The sequence below is a fragment of the Lissotriton vulgaris genome, chromosome 3_1 (genome assembly GCF_964263255.1).
Source record: "Lissotriton vulgaris chromosome 3_1, aLisVul1.2, whole genome shotgun sequence".
In the NCBI taxonomy this organism is placed as follows: Eukaryota; Metazoa; Chordata; class Amphibia; order Caudata; family Salamandridae; genus Lissotriton; species Lissotriton vulgaris.
The window spans coordinates 1087115141-1087138768 of NC_141689.1; positions in this window are offsets into that span (position 1 = coordinate 1087115141).

Consider the following 23628-nt stretch of genomic DNA (forward strand, 5'->3'; position numbering starts at 1 on the left):
AGACATTTCAGCAAGTGGAGGAGAGTCACAGAGCAGTGTAGCTTCGCTCCCGTGGCAAGGGGGGCCCCACAGAGGTCCAGGTAGGTATGTTATCCTTAGGGTTGGCAGGCTGGTAGGTATAACTCTATTGGCAGCCGGAATCAGGCAACAACTTTTGGGATCTGTCTGTCTACCCCTGGCTGTAACTCACAGGAGACATTCAACTTGGGATAAGGCAGGGCTACATCAGTGCACCCTACCCCTGTCTTCGGTGTCCCAAACGTCAGATCACCCCCATGCCACAGCCAACCCGGCCAGGCAGTTTAGCAGCTTTCAGCAAGGTCTTTTTTGAGGGGCCAGATCTCAATGCCCACCTCACACTCCTCGGCAGGACCAGTAGGCACTCTGTAGGAACCCCCGCTAAGCTCTTAACTCAAAGCTAAGCTCCTAACTTTGAAGCACAGCAGGGATCTCCCAGCGTGAGGCCCCAGTCACTTCTCACCTTCTTCCTGATGGCTGCCGAGTGACCAACATTCCACTGTTACCAGCCCTCTATCATGCCTGGCCGTCCCCCTGCCGATATCTCCAGTCTGCCCAGGTCACGCAGCGTAGGGGTTGATCTCACAACCTGGGTCCGGAGGGGAGGTTCGCTCACCAAGGGCCACTCTACACTCGCTCCGGTAGGCCTAGCAGCTCTCAACATGGTCCTCCCGGCTCAGGGCCCAATCCGGAGGCCGCCAACTGCTCCCGCTGTGGGCCTCACTGCTACTACACTGCGCCAGTCCTTAAAACAAGGCCTAGCCGCTGTCCCATGTTGTGAGGGTCCCAGAACCACCGGTCACATCCAGCCCTCACGGTGCGGACCCTCCTCGCGGCGGTCATCAGCTGTCATAGGTCTGTGTTAGGCACAGCCAAGTTCCACCAGGGGCAGCAATCCGCAGCTTCAGACACCTCTCTCCATCGGCCGGAGGGGTCACAGGCACAGGCCAAACCTTCTACGATTCGCCTGCCGCATCAGACGCCCCGTTCAGCTTCCAGAGGCTGGAATATAATGGAGCCTCCTCGCTGCATCAGGCCCCCATGAGTTCCAGCATCCCCCTCCGAGGTAGCACACATCACTTCAGTGTGCCAGGCTTGGAGATACGCCATTTACAGCTCGATAAAAGATGGGCCGGTGCGGACCCACCAACTCACGCATTCGCCATCATTGGCTGTCAAGCCATGCCCTGTCCAAGAGAGACTTCACACTTGCTGCCAAGAAATGTTTATTTTCAGTACACACATTAAACAGTGTAACATGAATATCATGGAGTTCTGGACATAAATTACACTTGGGAATATTAGTAGCAATACTACGCCCAATTTGTGTGGATGAAATCTCAATAACATGCACATATGGGAAAAGTCCTATTCTAAACTCCATACAGCACCCTTATGTGGTGTGACACGTTGTCAGGCCCTTGGCCCATCTTTACAATCCTAATAATCTAATTTCACAGGCCTATAGTGGGCACCCTGGGCTACACTGTTATCATAGGAATGAATGCCAATTACCGAATCGGTATTTACTGATTTGGTAAAAGGGGGAAACATTGAAGGGTGGCAGGGTGTCACTTTGACACCCTGTTGCACCCCTCAATCAATTGTGTATGGGTGCACATGTTGCAGACATACATGCCCTCAGGGCATGTATGTCTGCAACATGGCACTGTTGGAAAAGCAAAAAAAAATGCTTTCTCCAAGGTTTTCATTATTTACCACCAACTTGGAGTTGGTGGTAAATAACGAATCCTAAAAGGGGAAAAGCACTCATTTGAGTGCTCCCTACATAGCAAAATCAGTAATTTACCGATTCGGTATTTTAAGGAATCAGTAATTTACTGAATCAGTGAAATGCCCACCTACATCTCATTTTCCAAATACCGGTCGGTAACGGCCGAAATTACTGAATTTCGGCTGTTAACGACCGGTATTTGCCTACCTACATCTGGCCCCTAGACGCAAAAGGCACTCGCTGCACCACAGGATGAGGCCATGTGGGAGGTAAAGTGCTTTTGGCAAGAGAACAGTGTATAAACCAACACCACCAACCAGTGTCATGAAGGACATGCGATCCATATACCGTCGCTCCCACACACTCACACTCTCTTTGCACCGCTATGTAATGCGACAGGCCAAGAGCAACAGTTAATTACAAATAAGGGTCCATCAGGGCCTTCTGGCACCTGCCCAGTTCTGCGAAGCACAGGGGGGGGGGGGGGGGGGGGGTCATGCAGTCTCTTAACCTGCTCCCGAACCTTCTCGGAAGGGTCCCCTGGACCTAGTCAATTCCTCTCACTCCTACCTGGCACCACAAAGTCTTCAGAAGGGCCAGATAGGGAGAGGGCAGTTGAACAACATGATGAGACCACTGAGGGAAAAAGTAGTGAATGGGAACCACACATAGGGGAGCGTCTCAGCATGAGGAGGCACCCCGGCTGGTACATGTTGATCCGAGAGGTGCCCCGCCAATCCAGGCTCAGGGTCTGGTGCACAACGAGATGAGACTCACCAGACACTTGAGGTTACATGAAGTAGAGTTGCAATTCCGTACCTTCCTGGAAATGAGGCACTATGTCCAGCACACCTTGATGTAACTTGCACCAGACGAGTCCGGACAAATACACAGGTGCAAGTTCAGCAGTGCCTCACAAGGTTGAATGAGACTCTGCAATGGGTGCGTTCCCCACCTCAGAGGGTTGCAACTTGTGATTGAACATCGCACGCAATGAGCATGCGTGCTGCACGAGAGAAATGCAGCACAGTTGATGAAGCGAGCCACTTAAGATCCAGCAACCGGTGAATCTGTTCACCACCAGCAAGACACTTATGCTTGAAGTACAGTTTACCAGATAACAAAACAGAAAAACATCTACAGTCAATCACCTTTAATCTCATCAAGGCTTAATCAATCCTTCATCAATCTTGTAAATGCCCGTGGACCTGTAGAATCACCTGAAGATTCATGTTGTTTTGACTAGCTCTACAGCCAATCCAACCAGAACAGCCAGCAACTCATTGAATATAAGTATTTTCCCAAAGGAACTCTGAATACCTTACATAAAACCATCCCTAAACCAAACGGGCTTTGAGCCATGAGATTCTTCTAACCGTTGGCCAATGACAGACTGTTTTTAGTCAAAAAGATAAAACGATTAGAAGATCTGCCTTAAAACATATACCTACATTATGAGAGAATAACAGAGTTTTAGATATCCAAAATAGATTCTAGTATGGCTGAGGCACAAAAGCAGCAATGATTTCCAGATTGGATGCTTTTAAAACTAAAGTGAATTAAAACTGGAGTACCGCCACATCTATTACTTGAACATCCCCCTGCCTTTTATGCTATTCACCATCCCTACCTTCTACAGAGACTTGACAACATCAGAGTACGGGGCACATAACTGAAGCAGATTGCATATTTCATATTTTAAAATATTTTTTTATTGAAGATTATACCATATAAACAACAATTAAACAAAAAGGAAAAGAAAGAGAAGGAGAAAAAACTACAAATCAATCGGTCACAGCACTGATATCCATTATTAGCATTTGCTCTATCTCTGATCCACTTTACAATATCACATTCCTCACATCTGGTAAACGGTAGATATATTGTACTTGATATTGAACTTTTAACTGTGTGTCTAAGCTGATCGATTGAATATGAGACAATACACTCTATAAAGTAAGAAAAACCTGGGGTCAGGAGGAAGGGGGAAGGGAAAAAAGGAAGATTACAGGCCCGATGTAGGTACCAAATACCGGTCGGAAACGGCCGATTACGGCCGTTTCCAACCGGTATTTGGCCTACTGAGATGTAGGGGACCTTTTTTTGTCCGATTCGGTATTTTACCGATTCGGTAAAATTACCGAATTGCAAAAATACCGAATCGGTAATTTTACCGATTTTTTAAATTTGGGATGTAGGTGGGACTACTTTCAGTCCCACAGGCCCTTCAGATTCGGTATTTTAACACCCAATCCAATTGGGTGTTAAAATACCGAATCCAGGTGTGCATGCACATGTGTGCATGCACACCTATGCCATGTGACAGACAGACATGCCCTTAGGGCATGTCTGTGTGCCACATTGCTCACATGCCTTTTTTTGGGGTGCTGGAGGGTGTCAAAGTGACACCCCCTGCACCCTTGCACAAATCAGTAATTACCGAATCGGTAATTACCGATAGGCGTCCGCAGAATTTTTTCCTGGGGGGGGCAAAATGTTAACGTCATCACCATCCTCCGACATGATGTGTGCCAGGTGGGGCACACAAAACACTGGGGCGCAGAACTAGGATAGACTCAATTAAATACCAGGAATCCAGGACATGTGACTGACCCTGCCACGGGCCAACAAACACCACCCGTAGGGAAAACGCTAAACTTTCTGACAAGGTGCTTTATCTCTGTCTGCTAAGTGGGCAGACTTCTGGGTCCTCGATCCCACACCAATCAAGTCTGTCTTCAGCACAATTCGATTTTTATCAGAATACTTTAAAACAGCCTATGATTAAAGCACCAGATTAAATATACTGTATGCACAGTGTATGTTAGGGATTATTTGTAGTACACATATTTACCAATATTGGCTTCTTGGAGCAAGAATTCATGATAAATTTTATCCAAAGTTAAAGCACAACGTCAAAGTTAGTAATAAATAATGCAGCAATCACACACGCTAGTGATTTGACAGTGGGTGCTCCCTTTACTAGAATTCCTTGGGCATTGCTAAATTTTACACACATTCAATTAATTTATACAAAATAAAATGTATAGGTCCAAATGTTTGCTATATTTTTGAAAAGAAACTTAGAGTCCCTCTACGTGTGTTCAATGTCAAACTGACATTGTGCGCATGTTTAGGGATACAATAAGGGCCAGCTCCCTTATACAGAAGCCAGGCACCGTAAATGTGTGTACATTTACATTTACATACGGCACCCACAGCTGCGCCACATCACAGGTCCAGGGAGGCTGAGTCTTACACAGTGGTCAAAGTGGGGGGGAAAAAGTAGGGGAACAGTGTGCAGAGAATCAGAGGGCGGGAATAACCCAAGTATTGGATCTTTGGGTGGAGCCAGAGGTGTGGCTAGAATGCGCAGACATCCCAATTTTTAGTATTTGTTTGGCATTTCACTGCCCAGTTTAATCAGCCAATGGATACACATGATTATTTAAGGTTATAATGAGTTATTGACATTAAAATATATTCACAAAGTTGGATATTCTTCTAAACACAGAATGTACCAAATACGATAAAATGTGGAAACACAAGCACTTTGTCTCCGAGCCATGGAGTTTCTGTCATCAGCACTTCACCCTTTTTCAACAACAGCAGTTCAAACATGAATCGCAAAATATCCTAGTTTGCAAATGTGTTCTCTAAAATTATGGCTCTGCCATATTTGCCTCATAATGCAAGATCAGTTGCATGATCTGACCATTTAAACTAATAAATTGTTTGTAGCTCAAACATATCAAAAGTTAATATAAAATGTGACTTGTGTTGCTGCGGAGTGGATGGCCTATTGTAAAGGTTAAATGGTCACCTTTCTCACTGCTGCATTTGTATGTTACACTGGTACTAATAAGGCAAAATCTTTCCGGAGACTGTTAGCTAGTGTACACACATCAAAATAATAAAATATCTGAAAATATACTGCATTACGCTGCAGCCTTTTTTTAATGCATAATTTAGTCAACACTATGGCATAATGTTGTCATCCTTTGCTGCATAATTAATTCCAGTGGCCCCACAGCAGGCAGCACATGTTAAAAGTGCTTGTGAATGTAGTAGGGAAACTGTGAAGTTTGCGAACTTCGTTGGTGTGTACAAATCCTGCATTGCCAATCCCTGGTGAATTGCAGCTACTGTTGCTGAAACAAGGCCATTGGAGGTACCTTTGGGTGAGGCAGACTGGCCTCAAGGGCAGGGCCAGCCATAGCACTGGTGGTGTGCTCTGCATTAATGTTTATTAGTGCCCCCCAAAGACCACCTCTGCCATGGATTCCCTCACTACCACCCTTTAACTGTACCCCCCAAGTCTCCATAACCACTCTCTCTGAGATGCATTTAATATGATTTACAGTGCCACTCATACCATTGTAGGGTGTCAGAGCACTTTACATCACACACATTGCACAGAGACAATCAATATGTGTGTAAATCACTGTATAGAAAATGTTAATTAAGACAGGACCACAAGGTGTAGGAGTCACATGACAACCATACTAGTAACCCGTATAGTTTGATAGTGATTCGTCTGGAGAAAACACAATACCCGGAATTTAAAACGTAATACCATGGTTGGGGGTTCTCCTTAAAATCAGAATTGATTTCTATCCAAAAGAACACTTTTTGGGACATTAGGATAATCAAAGACTGGGGGACGGGGGAGGACATAACGCTCAAATTTATACCTTTCAGTTTGTATGCAGCTCTTAGATGACAGTTAATAGTTCACTGTTCTAAGTTAGGATTTTAACTTATAAACTACAAGTAACAAAAGGATCTCTGACAAAAGCAGTACCCACTGACCTATTTACATTATGTGCACTTTGTGATCTGCATGGTGCATGTTCTTTACAACCGGTACATTAACCATCTGAGCTACCTTTCCATGAGTCAAAACTTCCACTAGACAAAATTCTGATTTGCTGGAAGGAGGCAGCAAGCGTTTTAAAAACCATAATATACTTGCAAACATGATGCCTTCACCTAAAGTCAGCACCCGGTGCGGTCACACTGGTTTCACCGCCCTAGAGCTGGCCCTTCTCAAGGGTCCTGTGACATCAGTGACTGTTGTTCTAGGGTGTGCTGCTTCATAGACCTGCCCGCAAGACTGGAGGTAAACTTCAGTATGGATAGTGGTGGACAAGCCTTGAAGGTTAACCTACACTTGTCATGGTAGGGTCCGCCTGCTGGTGCGAAGACACCAGGAGTTCTAAGGTGTTGTGACGCCTTCTAAGGTCTAGCATGTGATTGTGCTCTCGCAGGAGAGTGGTCTGGTGGGCTGGTTATTAAGGCTGAATCTGGTTCCCAGTTCCAAATTCAGCAGTTCTGACCATAGTGCCACATCCTCTCCCCCACTGCACACCGTACTGCCCCACTGAGAAAACTCCCATTGTTTTCAACTACAACCCAATTGTTGCCCGCTATAAACACCTGGATGCGCAATTTAAATTACGCACTAGCCAACAGCAATATGCGGCCTACAAAAAAAAAGGAACAACATCCTGGAAGAAGCAAACACTTATAGGGAATGCAAAATTTAGCAAACCATGGGAAATGTAAGCAGGAACAACATGGTTACCTTAATGCTTTTACACTCACTATTCAGAAATCAGTGAGTGCTTTTGCCTGAAAAGCTAAGGACACGACTACAGGGCCCTGAATGGACCCATTTCAATGGCCATTGCTTATATCCTTACAAAACATAAGCAGTATGGTCAAAAGACCACATCCCTGAACGCAGAGCCGCAGCACACATTTTGTTTTCCAATCCACACATTTTGGTACCTCCAGGATTGGTGCACTAGTTCCAAATCCAGGGAAAACAAAGACAAGAAAACAAAAATAGCGCTTCACTGGCAAACTCTGTAAAAGTGGCGCTAATGTGTTTCAGTGTGAAAGAAATCAGTTTGGCCAGTTTGCTACCACTCTGTCTTACTTTATTTTAGTTATTTATCTATTTTTCATATTTTTAGTCTATTATTCCCAATGCTGCACTGTGGAATTAAAATGTCAGAAAAATACTACATTTCCAGCAAAAGCGTCTTTCTTTTTTGGATCCATTTCGCAGGGAAGCAAATAAAAGAAAGGAGAGGAAAGAGAGCGAGAACCCCGTCTTGAAGTCTTGGTTTTCATGGGCGTCCGCAGGGGGGGCAAGGAGGGTCGCTCCAGGGGGGGGCAAGCGCCCCTCCTTGCCCCCCCCCTGCGGACGCCCATGCCTGTGACTCTTTCACATTTCTTCTATGCAGAGCACAACAGCTCTTAGCAATCCAGGAACAGATGTGCACCACGCACATAATAAAATTAGTACTAATGTCAGGGACAGCTCCTCCGATATGGCGGAAGAGCGTTGCCCCACTGCTTTTGGGCAGTGTAAAGGAAATGAAATATAAAATGAAAATTACTTTCAGTTATTATCTTTTTATGTTTCCTGTGCGGGTGGGTGGGCGGTGCTGCTCTGCTAACAGAGCAGCAGAAGGGAGGAGTGGTTGGCTCATTTCCTAAGTGCGCGATGACTGTGTGGTCAGCCCTATTGGGCTGCCCAAACCAGTCATGCGCACTTTTCCTGTTCTCCATGCAGGCTGCATTACAACCTGTGTGGAGAACAAGCCCATGGCCCACTCCCTGGTTGAACGTTGAACCAGTAGCCTCAAAACCAATCACAACGCTGCAATGCAGCGTTGTAATTGGTCATGGGAGCCCAGCTGTGCTTCCCGTGCCTCCGTCCGGATAGCAGGAGATGCAAAACCCATCACAGCAAGGTGAGTGTATTTTTATTATATATATATATATATATATATATATATATATATATATATATATATATATATATATATATATATATATATATATATATATATATATATATATATATATATATATATATATATATATATATATATATATTTATATATTTATATATATATATATATATTCAATGAAAAAACATAGGCTTCACACACGTTATAGTTAGGAATTAGCATTTAAAAAACCTTGCAAATTCACTGAAAAAACCATAGGTTGCACACATATTATACTTAGCTGGACATTTCACTCATACAAAACCATTGAAATTCCCTCGTTATGGTTAGTTCAGCTAACTATAACTCCCGCGCCCGCAATGCACTGCTGATGACATCACATATTAGATCACTCATGACATCACTCATGACAGCGTGATCAAGGGCAAACTTGCCTGAAACGCGTAGCTGGTCTCTGTAAGGTTGAAATAAAAACAACTTATGCTGATTCTTGGTGGTCCGTCTCCTTCGTTTGCTGGCGTGTGTGGCTGCGGCTTGAGACGCTGAGAAAGTCGAGGAGGAGCTACATTTGTATATATATATATATATATATATATATATATATATATATATATATACATATATCCACCACTGACTAATGTTCAGTGAACTCTTTACAGAAGCGGCTGAGAAGAAGACGCTGCTACCTTTCATTGCGTGACAATCTCAAGTGCTCAGATGAGGAGAGAAAAAATATTGCGTGTCATACAAACTCGAGGTGCATGGTATTTGACGCAGCTGCATAACATGCTGTATAAGTGGACACTAAATGCACAGAAATATTTGTGATTCAAAACTCTACACCCTGAGGATAAGGAGCTTTAAAGCACTAAGGGGAATATTTACAAAAGAAGTGACAGAGCGCTGCTTTAGCCTTGTTGGCGTAACACCCCGCTCCGCCACTTCTGAAACACAGGGCTGCACCGTGTTTAGGTTGAATTTTTTTTATTTATTACACAACTGCCAGTGTAGTTATCAGCAGCGTGAAAATCAAAGCACCACATGTGGGTTACGCAGAACCCAAGGCGTGCAATTGGCTCATACAGTAGCATAGTAAGTCAAACAACAGGTTACCCTTAAAAACCCACCCCCCATCCCAATGAGAAGAAAGAAAGGAAAAAAAAAAGAAACGAAGAGCCCCCCACACCCCCTACCTGTCCGCTATAGATTATCACTTCTTTGACGTGAGGTGGCACCATTAAGGCCGGTCCTTCTTGGTAATCATACCTAGAGGGGCCAGCCGTAGGAGGCAAAGATATCTGGGGTATGTTAACTCCCAGAATTCCTGGGCCAAGAGTGTCAGGGATTGCTGCCAAAGCTTGCTAAATGACGAACCCTTCCCTGCCAAAGTAAGCAAAATCTTCTCCATCCCCAGCATGTACCACATCCGCTGGAGCCACCCTGGGTGTGTGGAGATCAGAGTGGACCTCCAGTGTATTAGTATATTTTTAGTGCCATCGCTTTCTGTCGCCTTCTCCTAGACTGTAGGGGTTATGTAAGTGGATTTGGGATACCCTGGAGAACATAGGCAGGGAGCCTAGGGAGTTTCGTATCAAGGTGCTTGTTGATTTCATCCAGTACTTGAGACCAATACTGTTGTAAGTGCTCACACTCCCAGAGTAGATGGACTAATGTTTCCTTCTTCCAACATCCCCTCCAGCAATCTGGGTTATGCGTGGTGTCAGCCTGATGAAGGCGTTCAGGAGTGTAATACCAGTAATACATTAGTTTAGTTATGGCTTCAGTGAGACCCATGTGGCTCGCGGTGTGACGCGCCCTGTAGCAGTCTCCCTCCCGATCTTTGGTGCTGAGATCTCGCCGAGATCTCTCTCCCAGCACGCACTGCCAGCTTGGTATGTATGAATGTGTCGGGAGAGAAGCATTCTGTATAGGTCTGAGATCAGTTCCTTATCTGAGGGCCGAGTAATAAGCCATCTTTTGTAAGGGGGTGAGGTGTCTTTGTGTGTGAGATTTAATGTCCGGATGCAAAAGCCCAATGTCGCAGCTGTAAGTAATGTAACTTTTCCAAGTCAGGAAGGCCATAATCAGCTCGTAGTTGCATGAAAGGGATGCTGCTTTCAGCATCAAATAATTGACCCAATGCGCTACATCCTGCAGCGCTCCACAACGGGAAGGATGTCTCGTCCCCTCCAGGGCTAAAGTTGGGATTGTCAAAGAGTGGTGTGAGAGGGGAGGGGAAGGTTGTCATGTTGTGCCTCCTGCATGTCTGGTAGATAACATACTGCGTGTGACTTGTGAGGCATAAAGGTTGGGTGGTCTCTGCGGTTTCCTAAGGAAGGGGATCTTCATAAGAGAAGAGCCTGCTACGGCACGATCTTGGAAAAGCCAATGGCTCTCCGATTTAGTGTGGCTCCTCTCAGCCAGATACCGTAATTGTGCAGCTTTGTAGTAAAGCATGCTATCCAGGATCCCGAGGCCACCTTCATCGGGTGGTAATGTGCAGACGACTCTCTTCTGTCTTGGTTTGCGACCCTGTCAGATGAAAAGAGAGAGCTCCGACTGTACACGGTTTAACAAACCGTCGGGAAGCTGCAGAGAAAGGGTCTGAAAGAGATAGAGGATTTTAGGGAGTATTGTCATTTTAATGGCTGCAAAACGTCCTAACTAAGAAATAGGGTAGTGTTTTCAGCGCTGTAAGTCTGTGCGAATTTGGGCGTGTAATTTGGCATAGTTGACCGAATTCATAACCTGTAACGTGGGGGCCAAATGAATTCCCAAGTACGGGACCGTCCCTTCCGACCATTGTATACGGTGGCGGCTTCGGGGAGATGCCAGTGTCTGAGGTGAAAGTGAGAGATTCAAAGTAGTGATTTTGCAATATTAACTTTGAACCCGGAGGTCCCCGCGAAGGAGTCTAGCTCCCCCAAGAAGGCAACCTGGGTAGTCCCTGGGTCTGATAGAGTGACAAGAACATCATCTGCGTAAAGACTTATAGTATGTACGTCGCTCCCAAAGCAGATACCTGTGATTTGTGCGTGGTCCTGGACTCTCTGTGCCATCTGCGCCATATATAAGGCAAAGAGGAGGGGCGATTAAGGGCACCCCTGCCGTGTACCTCTACTGATGGGTAATGGAGTTGAGGTGTGCCCATTAACTCTTACCTAAGCTGTAGAGAGCGATAGCAGTTGAGGATATGCATCCTCATCTTTGTCCCTAGGCCAATGCGGATCAATACCTGTTCTAAAATAGGGCCAATGGACATGATCGAATGCCTTTTCGGTAGTGAGGAGCATATAATCCACTGGAATGCGCAACACCTTCTCTATGAGGTGCAGAACCCTCTTGGTGTTGTCTCTAGTCTGCCGCTGAGGGATGAACCCTGCCTGGCCCGGGTCTATTAGCCCCAGCATATAAGGTGTCAGCGGAGCCGCCAGAATCCCGGTGTACAGGTTCAAGTTGATGTTTAGTAAGGAGATAGGCCAAAAGGCCCCACAACTACTCTTGTCCATCCCTGGTTTAGGGATGACTACAATTAAAGCCTCCAGCAGTCAAGGGGGGATCGCAACGGAAGTCACAAAGGAGTTAAAAAGCCTGGTAAGTAAGGGGAACAATGAGGAGCAAAAATGTTTGTAAAAGGCTGCTGTGTAGCCATCAGGGCTGGGGGATTTCACTAATTTAAGGCATGGTTTGGCCACTATGACCTCCTCTGGACATATCTCCCTTTCTATGTGTTGGGCCTGAGCTGGGGTCAGTGTAGGGAAATGAGCCTATGTCAGATATGCATCAATGTCCTCTGCCGCCAAATGTTGCTCATCATACTGCCTGGCGTAAAAGTGTTGGAATGTATTGGCGATGGGCGCGTCATCCTTAATCACTGTCTCCTTGTGATCCTTAATCTCCTGCACTCCCTGGCACTGTATGACCTCTCTAAGTTTATGTGCAAGCAGTCAACCACATTTGTCCCCCCCACATAAAAATAATGATGCAGGCACAACGCGGCATATTCCGCCTTGTCACGGTCGATGGCGGCCACTTGCGAGTGCTCCGTGGTCAATTGGCGCTAATGCAGGGGGTCCTAGTGTGTTGGTGCATTTGCTCCAATTCATGTACCTTCTGAGTTAGTTCCTCTCTCTTACTCTTGCCCTTTGTGTTATCTGCGGAGGAGACGGCTATTATTTTGCCCTAATGACTGCTTTCAGGGCTTCCCACAGAGTGTACACCTGTGTATGGGTTGTCGTTAAGGGCTAAGTAATCATCAAGTGTACGTTGTATCTGGCCAGCCACATCCTCACGTAGAAGGAGAGTGTCCTGTAGAAGCCACTGCCTGGATGGCTGTCGGGTCGGGGGTAGTGTCAAAGTAGCTATTACTGGTGCATGGTCCGACAGAGCTGCTGCTGCAATTTCTACCGCCGTTGTTGTGTCGCAAAGCGCTCTGGAGCCTAATAAATAATCATGTCGCGCATAGGTTTTGTGGGCGTAAGAATAATAAGAGTATTTCCTGAGTCGGGGGAAGTGGCGTCTCCATAGATCCACTAGGCCCAAATCTTCTAACCTAGCTAGCTCTGAGTGGGAGAGAGTGCCCACCTGACGTGTGCGCTGCGCCGACCTGTCTAGATTATTGTAGAAGACTAGGTTAAGGTCACCCCCCAGCAAAATCTTCTTTCGGACATGGCTGTGGCTTCGCTCAGGGAGCCATGTAAGAAGTGTTCCTGACCTTCATTGGGCGCATATGGACCCTATGACTAGTGTGTGATCACCCACTGCGAACTGATACGTGAGCAGGTTGCCCTTGATTTCGGCCTCCTTTTGTAACACCTTCCCTCTAAATGTCTGGGAAACCAATATTGCTACCCCTGCTGTCTTGGAGGGTCAGGAGGAGAAGAGTTGAATGGGGAAGGTACGGTATCTAAGCAGATGACAATATTTGGAGAGCAGATGTGTCTCTTGTAAGAAGCAGATGTCAGCACACGTACTTTCTAGATATGATAGATCGCGCTTGACAGGGTTGTTGAGCCCCCTCACATTGAGTGTGAGGACTTTGAGACTGTTAGGCGACATCTAAAGCATGGGACCTGACAAGAAGCAGGCCAGGCAAAATAGAGAACTGAGTATAGTGTCTAATGGGCTTCGGCAGAGTGCGTCCAGTGCATATACATCGGCATCGCAATATGTGGGAAGCAGTGAACAGGGTTCCCAAAGAGTGAAGGAAGAAGGAAAAGAGAAAGAGGTCCCTCAAAAGCATGGCACAATGGGTGCCTAAAAGGATCTGTGGTCTGAACTGCAGCCCGTTCTCCAAGGAAGGAGAAAACTGAGTGTAGTGTCTAGTCGGCATCAGTAGGGTGCACGCGGTGCATCCGTGCGGCATTGCAAAGCAGAGGCGTCAGTGGACAGGGATCACCCAGCGAAAAGGAAGAAAAGAAAAAGAAGTAAGTCCTTCAAAATCATGGCACAACAGGTGCCTAAAAAGGTCTGTAGTCCGTATTGCAGTCCCTCTTCCTTGGAATACCGGAATTCAATGTTCACAGGGGTAACGTTGTGGCCGAGGGCGTTCCTCAGCCTCCCCCACCTGTTGCTTTGGATGCAGCCTACAAGGCAGCAAACGAGGGACCCTGGTGTTGCTCACAAGACCTGCGACCTGGTGAATACCTCTGGCAGGGCGTCCAATACGGCCTGTTGCCCTTTTTCTGATTTCTTCAGGGTCCGGCCGGTTGGGACGGTGCCGTCTCCTCTGCTGCCTCTATCATGGTTGTGACTCTCCAGTTCTGCGCTCTGGGTTATCACTGCCATCGCCATCGTCCAGGATGTCAATACCAAACAGCCAATCTGCCTCCGACAGTGAACGAAGTTGGGGAAGTTTGCCTTAGTGGCGAAAGATGAGGCGTAATGGATGACCTCAAGAGTCTGCAATGTTGAATTGGCAGAGGACCGAGGTGATGGGCCGGAGGGTCTTGTGTTTCTGGAGCATAAGTGCAGCCAGGCCCTGGTTTAGAACATGATTCTGGTCCCTAAATGTGATCGGGTGCAGCGATCTGGCCTTGCGAAGGATCTCCTCCTTAGTGCGGAAGTCTTGGACGCAAGCTAAGATATCTGGTGGAGGAGCGATGTCGGGGGATGAGCTCTGCATCTAAAGGGTAGCCTAGGATGTGACTGAAAAGATCTTTCACGTATGTGAAAATGTTGCCAGCCTCTGCATTAGTTTATACCCCCTCTGGTTCTAATGTTCTGGCGTCGTGAGCGGTTATCCAAATTCTCAAGTTGTGACTGTAGATCCACTTGCTGGTCATGAATGCGGATGACCTCTTGTTGTATAGCAACTACCTCTGCGTCTCTATTGTCACTCTGGTCTTCCAGTGCTAAGACACGCTCCCCGATGCTGTCCATGTCCTTCTAGATATCCTGTATTTCTGCGGTGAGATCCCGCTTGAGGATATGGAGGTTATTGGGGAGGGGGAGAAGAAGGACTCCAGAAAAGCCTGTGTCACCTGCTCCTCCTTAGGGGCGTCCATTTGTGATGAGGCATCACCATCTGGCGCTAGAGGTTCCGCTGCCATTCCACCCTGGGCTCAGGTGAAAAGTTCCTTAAGTGATTTTTCCTTTTTCCCCAGGGTAGAGGACATGTTCCTGCCCAGCAGGACTGTATTCACTGTGAGGAACCTGAACCGCTCGGAGCTTGTCCGTAAATCCTCTGGGTATGTGGCTGCCTGGCGGACCCGGAGATTGCATCTATGTCCAAATGACAAGGTAAAGCCAGACAGTCCGGGTAGTGGCCCGTGCTTCAATGGAGATGACTTTCAACCCCACAGCCGGCGACTGTTATATGGTGCAGAGGTGTAGGTCAACAAGAGGAGCAACCTGCACGTCCTCCCCCGGCCTGGCGCGGAGCAGGCTCTGCCCTTTGTTATCATCAAAGAGGGTATACTCGAGCTTTCTTCGTGGCCCACAGACCTCCGGTGCCCAAGAAGGCGGTATTCTTTCTAGGGGGAGTAGTGTGACAATAGCTCTGGTAGAGCTCTACTGGAATGGCACTGCGCGGCGTTGTAGGTAGTGCTGTCGTATGCCCTGGTCTCAAGCAGGTGCAGACCTTCATATTTCCCCTGTGGAGGTGGGTCAATGTCCGCTTGGGCCCCCAGAGTCACTCACCACGGGGACTCCCAGCAGGAACCAGAGCCGAGTGGGGGGCCACACAGCGCACTACAAACCGCACCCGGGCCTAGCCGGGCTGCCTCCTTGGATCAGCGGGCCCCACCCTCGGCTGCTACCTCTAACCGCAACCACGCTTGTTTCCCAGTCCCCCACTACCAGTACACTCTGGAATAATGCGCCTCCCTACCAGACTTGAGCGGCGTCTGCAGGCCGGGCTTCCTGGGGAGCTGCCGTTGAAATGCAGAGCAGTAGGGTCCGTTGTGAAGGCCTGCGTTTTCCTGCCTCTAGGTGTGGCCTCCGCCAGCGTCCCCCACTGTGCTGGCAAGATAGGGCAGTATGGGGAGCCTTGTCGTTGCCCCCTGGGGCCTCCTGAGTGCTGACTATAGGAGCGGACCAGCACTCTCCTCCTCGCCAGGGGCAGGTGCCCCTGGCAGCTGCCTGCAGTGCCTGACGGCAGGGGCTCAGGCAGCTCCGTCCTCCGCACAACTTGCACTCTGCCGGCCCTCGAGGCAAGATGGTGGGTCGTCTTCTCTGGGTTGCGCTGCTGAGGTGTCAAGGGCGGAGCTCTCCCCTGCGTCGTGCCACCACGGCGCCATCAGGAAGAAAGCGGGTGATCCACTATAGCCTGCTACTCTTACCCATTATCATCTGTACCTTTTCCGCAAGGCAGTGCGGGGTCCGCAGCCTAAACCCAGCGGGCCGCGTCCCCGCCCACCTCTACAGGGTGCGGCCGCTCCACACTCTTCTGCAAATTTGGGTCCTCCAATTGCCTTCTTGATGGTCCCAGGTCACTGAGGGCGATGCTGCGACCGGTCCCTGCCTACCCTGCTCATTTAATGGCGGTAGACGGCCCATGGTCAGTGCTTCAGCTGACGGTTGGCGGGAGTGATGGGAGAAAAAGTCCTATCGCACCGCCATCTTGGCCACGCCCCCTGCACCATCTTTACAAGAATATGGTGCAGCCCAGCATTTCTTCCTGCGCTGGGGCTTAATTTAGCAACCTAGCGCCAACGCAGGCACCCTTGCACCATAGTGCAAGGGTGCCTGCAATGAGGGGAAGGATTGTTTATGTGCAGGAAGTGTCCCTTCCTGCACATAAACAATCTGAAATGGTGTTTTATGACTTCTATGTGTGCTGCTTAATGCAGCACAGATAAAAGTTGCAAAACGTAATTTTTTTAAATAATTGTTTATGTGCAGGTAGAGGCACTTTCCTGCACATAAACAATCAATGGCATTTTTCTGTTGAAACGTGTGCTGCACAACGCAGCACACATGGAAACAGCAACAATGAGAAGAAATTAAACATTTCTCCTCATTGCGCCAGGGTAAGACCAGGTTTTTCCTGGTCTTAATTTTGGCACTGGACCATATATACGCCACCCTTGTAAATATGGGGCAGTGTCAAAATCAATTTGTGTTGCAGTGAAATGCCCACCACAACATCCATTGTCCGCCCCTTTCAAGCTAAGTGTAGCATGAAAATGTGTTTTATTTACATGGCAGAGTTAAGTCAACTTAAGTGGTTAAGGCTGCCTTGTAAATATGGCAAAGCCTATATCGCCACAGTAACGTCACTAAAAGACGTTACTGTGGCGGCAGGGGCTTGCAAATATGCCTCCAAGTGCTCTTATGACTGCGGAGGATATGCAAATCTGGTGGATTTTCTGTTATCATAAATTTAGCAGAAGGTCAGGAAAGGGGATGGCGGGAGGGGGTAGGGTATGCAGAATGGTGTGTACAAAATGGGTTACCGGATGTATGTATATGATACACAACTACAGATTGAGCCTTAGAATGAACATACCAACCCCCAAAACCTTGTTGTTTTACACAGGTCCATATTTGGATGAAGAATTACTGTATTTGCCTCATTTTTTATACAACTGAAAAGCTGGCCAGAGACACTTCCAATGGCCCCCTCTTGCATTTATCTCAGTCTGAGGAATGTTGCTCTCCTCAATTCCCTGTGAAAAGTTTCTAATTTAATTTTGGAGTCCTGTATGATAGTGAACTATCATTTATCTCCCAACTAAGCAAAGTATCCACAACTACAGTCCATCACCTTTGTCATCTAAAAGGGGCTAGGGCCCTACCACTACTACTATTACAACGACACTCTCTCAGACTAGCTTGCTAATCAATGCCATGGTTTCTTTTCTCCTAGACTATTGACAGTTTATCCATCGGCCATCCCTGCGCTTCTTATGCAAATCTCTGAGAGTTCAGTAGGCAGCTGCTTGGTGTTTGGTTTCAAACGACACAGCCACATCCTTCTAGCCTTGAAAGCTCTGCACTGGCTCACTGTAAGACTGAGTGACCTTCAAAGCTCTCTGTCAAGTGATATGGTACGAATCTACACTGCCTAAAAAAAGAATTTGACCATTATCTACTAGTCAGAAGCCTCGGGTACTGTGACTGCCCTGCCTACTAGATACAAAAGATTTGGGGCCAGATGTAGGAGCCCTAATACCGGTTGGTAACGGACGAATTAGGCCGTTACCGCCCGGTATTAGGGTTTTCAGATGTAGGGGGCCTATATTTTACCGATTCTGTAAATTTACCGAATCGGTAAATTTACAGAATCTGTAAAATACCGAATCGGTATATTTACCGATTCGGTAAATCCACATATAGGTGGCACTCCACAGAGTGCCACAGGCCCTTAAGAATCGGTATTTTACCACCCAATCCGATTGGGTGGTAAAATACCGATTCCAGCTGTGCATGCACATCTGTGCATGCACACCTGTGCAATGTGACACACAGACATGCCCTTAGGGCATGTCTGTGGGCCACATGGCACACAAGTCCGGAATTGGGGTGCTAGAGGGTGTCAAAATGACACCCCATGCACCCTTGCAGGATTTGGTATTTACCGATTTGGTAAATACCGAATCGGTATTGCCCATTGATTCCTATGGGCTTCATGGCCCATAGGAATCGAATCGGTAAATACCGAATCCTACCGATTCGGTAATTCTTAAACTCAAATTACCTACATCTCCCCCCTTCCTATTTACCGACACTTAAATACCGAATCGGTAAAATTCGGTATTTAAGAGTCGGTAAATATGAATTACCTACATCTGGCCCCTTGTCATTAAACTCCTCATGTTGTGAGCTCCACCCTATGGAACTACTTTTTCTACATCTAAGACTTGAGGAGAACTTGGTCAAGTTAAAAGCATCTCAAAAGGCCCACTAATTCTCTTTAGTGTGAGTTGGTCCAACCCTCCTCAAGTCATTCCTCCATAGTTGGTTCATTGTATCCCTGCCTACTCCCCTGCTTCCTTTCAGGATGCTGTTCTAAAGGTTTTGTCTTTTTTCTGGGTCATATAAGGTGACAGGCAGTCTGGTATGCCTCACCCAACAGCAGAAGCTTACTGAATCACCATCAGCTTGTGTAATGTGCTTTCCAGTTATCTGTATTTCTTTATATACATCTAAACCCAAAATGCTTTGAGGCCTCTGATGGGTCTTTAGAAGCACCTTTCAAAACAACTCTTACAGATGGCTTTCTTAGGGGAATATCCCCAAAACATTTTGCTTTTTTTGTCCTCTCAGTCTTCTCCTACTCTCTGTTTGTGACTCTAGAACTCAGGGCATCTTCCCACTGTACTTCAGTGGGAAGGAACAAGCACCTACCCTACACAGGTTAGGAGTGGGGTGCTTGTGCAATTGGGTTAAGTGTCGTCCCTGAGAGTGCCCTAGAAAAAAGTAGACCATATACTTGGGGGGGGGGGGGGTAGGAAATTGGCAAGTACGTGGCAGCCACCAGGTCAGAAGGGATGTTAGTTTTACTGGCTCCAGTCAGCTTCCCTATTTACCAACTCATCGCTCTTGTGAAGAAAATAAAACAAAACATCCAAGCTCCTCGCCATTTAGAAGGTGAAGCGTGGCTATTCATGCATTTGTACACTGTATAGAGAAGGAAAATGATTGGAAATAACGTAAATTATTCTACTTTGAGACACAAATATGCACTTGTTTAGTATCCACAAAATAGCATATTTATAGGAGTCAAGTAAACATAAATGTAGTGAAAAGACCATAAGAAAAGCCATATAAATTTAGGAAAATGTTAATATTGCCTGTTGGACTGAGAATGTTCCCTGCAGAGTGTGCAGTCACGTTTCCATGTTCTACAGGCTTGACTGTGACTCACTTATATCCCAATTTTTGACTTTGGCTCTAGGCTCACGCTACCATAATGTGCAGAGGCCTGTCCCTGACTCAAATAAAGTCCTGCAACTCTCCTGTGACCTAGAGGGGTGCGCCAATTGTGCTCTCATGTTGCTGACAGTGGACTACCAACCCTGTCATTGGTTTAGTGTATACAGCTTTGGTAGCAGCATACTGTGTTTTGTGAACCCACAGTCATGATCAGACTGTCTATCTGTGTAGTTGGCCCCACATGTGTACGGTTCTGCATCTATGTGTGACCTAGGTCCTAGCACTAACATCCAAGTGGATTGTATGTGTTTGTGGCTTGTGTAGTACATGAAGTATGTGCATGAGTGAGACACAGTAATGGTGGCCTGCAGGTCCCATTTTGGAAGCCCCTAGCCTTCTCCAGTGCATAAGATGTACGTGAAATTGTTTTCTCATACAAATGGAGGGAGGCAACAGTGGTTCCTATAAAATTCACCAAAGCAGTTCCTGTTGATTGGAGCTGCTGATTAGTTTACTTGTGGTAGTGTAATTTGGTAAGTGTTTGAGGTGGGACTCTCATCTTTGTTGTCCAGGGTAGGAGAGATCTTTTAGGTGAAACCAGCCTTTTGTCTTCATCTTGATCACTGTTCAGTGTGGCTGGTGGAAAGCCAATTGCAGAAACTTCACGCCTCTTTGGGTCTTTGTTGTGAGTGCTCCAGGTTGGAGACTACCCTGCTGTGAAGAGCATCACTTTACACAAGGGCTCTGTCTGGAAAATAGCCTAGAGAGGAAACTTGTTAGAAGATCCGCTGCAAACTTGTTTTGAGATTGTGGACAGAGAATCCACACTCCTTAACTGCATAAAAGTGGGAGTGACTTATATCTTTGTTGCTCTGGTTCCTAGTCTTTTCACCAAGGAAGGGAGTATTCCACAGCATACTTTGAGGACTGCCGTAAAACAATCAGAGCTGGTGTTGTCTGTGTGATAGCCAGGCTTCCCAAGGAGAGGGTACATCAACTGGAGTCTTTGCTTCCAGGAACAACTGTACTGATCTGAAGCGCCTGGAAGCCAGCCTGCCTGTTTAGAGAGTGAACAAGCCTATCAAGCTGCTCAAGGTGTGACTGTCCAGGTAGTGCCAGAAACTGCCAGAATCTAGTATGGAGGGTCTACCAGAAGAAAGAAGACTGCAGAAAATGATCTCTGAGTCCGAAGGGGTAGGTGCAAGTTCTCCATAAGTGCAGTTCCAAGAGGGAATCACAGGCGGGCAGCTGACAGTGCAATAGGAACAATCACGGTTGACTGTGCTGCTTAAATCAAGAGCTGTGCCTATCGTGAATGTAGCCACTGAAACCCAGAGCTTTTCCTGTGGCTGACGTTGCTACAGAATTAAAAAATTATGTCCATGGTGGACGCCACGTCGTATCCAGGACTTGTGCACATGGCGGTCACCACTTAATTATTTACAAAGTGCACCCTATGGCTGCTGGTGTGCTGTTGTGACACCCATGTATGTGGTGGCCCATCTGTTGTCCAGTGACCCAGAAGCAGGTCTGATGTCTGCCATGAGCCCTCACTGACTTCCATTATCTGCATTCACTGAAGGACTCATGGCTGCTGCTCTGGCTGCCCTATCCTGCTTCGGTCTACTTAGACGGAAGGCCACTCTGCAATCTATCATCCTAGACATGTGATGCTGAAACACATAGAGACCTGCATTTTGGTGAGGCTATAGTTAGGAGACTGTACTGAACTGAGCACAACCATATTTGAACTGGAGTACCTGCCTCTGAGCCTTGATTAATTACTGACAAAACTAACCAACGGGGACTGGCCTAGACTCACAGGAGGAGGAAAGAGAGAAGAGGAAGGCAGTAAAGACAGTATCCCAAGGTGCAGAAGCCTAAGTTGCAGTGCATATTATTGTACCTGTGGCAGTATACCATTTTAAGCTTGTCTGTTACATTGCATTTATTATCCAAATGAAGCACTGGGTTGGACGAACAGATATTGCTCTGTAGGAGTAGCGTCGTGATTGTTATGAGCATCCTGTTTGGACTCTCAGTCAGTGCCTGGGGAAGCTGGGCATGTTCTTCATGGGGCTGTGACAAGAGCGCATGACGGTTTGGTGTGCAAATCACTCCTCCCTTGCTCTGGCATCAGCCCCGCCCCGACTGCTTAAATAAAAAGAAAATGAGAATAACGTCTTATTATTATCATTTTCTTTTTCTTTTTATCACTGCTGCGATAGCAGAGGGGAGACGCTCCTCCGCCTTAGCGGAGAAGCTGCCTCTGAAGCCACCCCTGCTTCCTCAGTTGAGGCCCAGTAGCTCCTGCTTCCCCAAGCCCCCTGAACTGGATCTAACTCAGGCCCTCTGCCAAAAAGGATATGTATTCAGAGTGACCAGCTATACACCATTTGCCACCTAAGTATAAATAGTCAGTGTCATTCACTCAATACTAAGTTTTCAATTGGAGTAAAGAGCACAATGGGTTTAGGTAGGAATGAGGCAAGAGGCACCAAAGGCATTGAAGGAAAATAATGAAAACAAAGATTTTGTTTAAACAAAAATAATACTGTTATAAAAACCCCTTCACAACTTTTAGATCATCACCAGTACTCCACAGCACATTACACAACTCCTCATTTTATTCTTGAAGCATTAATGTGCTTAAGTTAATGTATAGTGCTATGATGTGAGTATTAAGCACCATATGAAGGTGTTTCAATACTTCTGAGATGCACTTTGTAGGTCAGGTTATCGCCATACTTTGTGTGATCAAAAGAAAAAAGCTTTAAGAAATACAACCGACAAGGAGACTTTGACTCCCCCCACATTTTTACCATGATTACAGCATTTGCTGCCACATGTTTCAACAGAAAGAAGGAATTGCGATTCCTAAATAGCGATTTTTTAAGGAATTGGTATTTAGGAATCGCAAAAGCCTATGCACGTAGGAATCGCTATAAAAATAGCGATTCCTACACATTCCTTAATTGCTACTCGCAAATTGCTAGTCGCAATTAAGGAATGCTGTCCCATTCATTCCTACAGGCCTCCAGGCCCATAGGAATGAATTGGAGATTGCATGAGCAATTTGCGAGTGCCAGTAGGTACTCGCAAATTGCTCATGCAATTTCAAGGGTACAAGGGTGACAAAATGACACCCTTTTGCACCTCTGAAATTGATCTGTGCACATATGTTGCACACACACATATGCATGCCCTAAGGGCATGTGTGTGCGCAACATGAAACTTTAAAAAATGCACAAAAGTGCATTTTCCAAAGTTTTTGCAAATTACCATGACGTTCAACTTCATGGTAATTTGGTACTCCTATTGGGTAATCGCTAATCTTTTAACTTTCATGCATTGCATTTAAGGAATCTCAATTTGGGATTCCTTAAATGTAATCGCAATTTAAGGAATCACAATTTAGAGATTCCTTAAATTGCAATTTTTGCATTTGGGGTGATGCATCCCAAATGCAAAAATACCGTCCGCAAAGGGGCAGATTCTGAGAATCTGCCTGTTTGCAACTTTTTTTTCCTTTGATGCATGTGCCTGTTGATTGGGTAGAACTTGTTTGGTGCTGCTGAGAAAGAGTGCAGTGCTTGTTGCACTTCTATTGACTACCCCATTAAAATGCAATAACGTGGCAGTTTGCAAGAAGAAGGCTCCTCCATGATGATGTGATAGTATTGGCTAAGAATATTGCTCTATGGGCAACCAACAGTATAAGTCAAGTCAAGTTAGAAGTATTGGTCAATAGAGATTCCCAACAAGGGATGTCTCCCATCCAAACCAGTT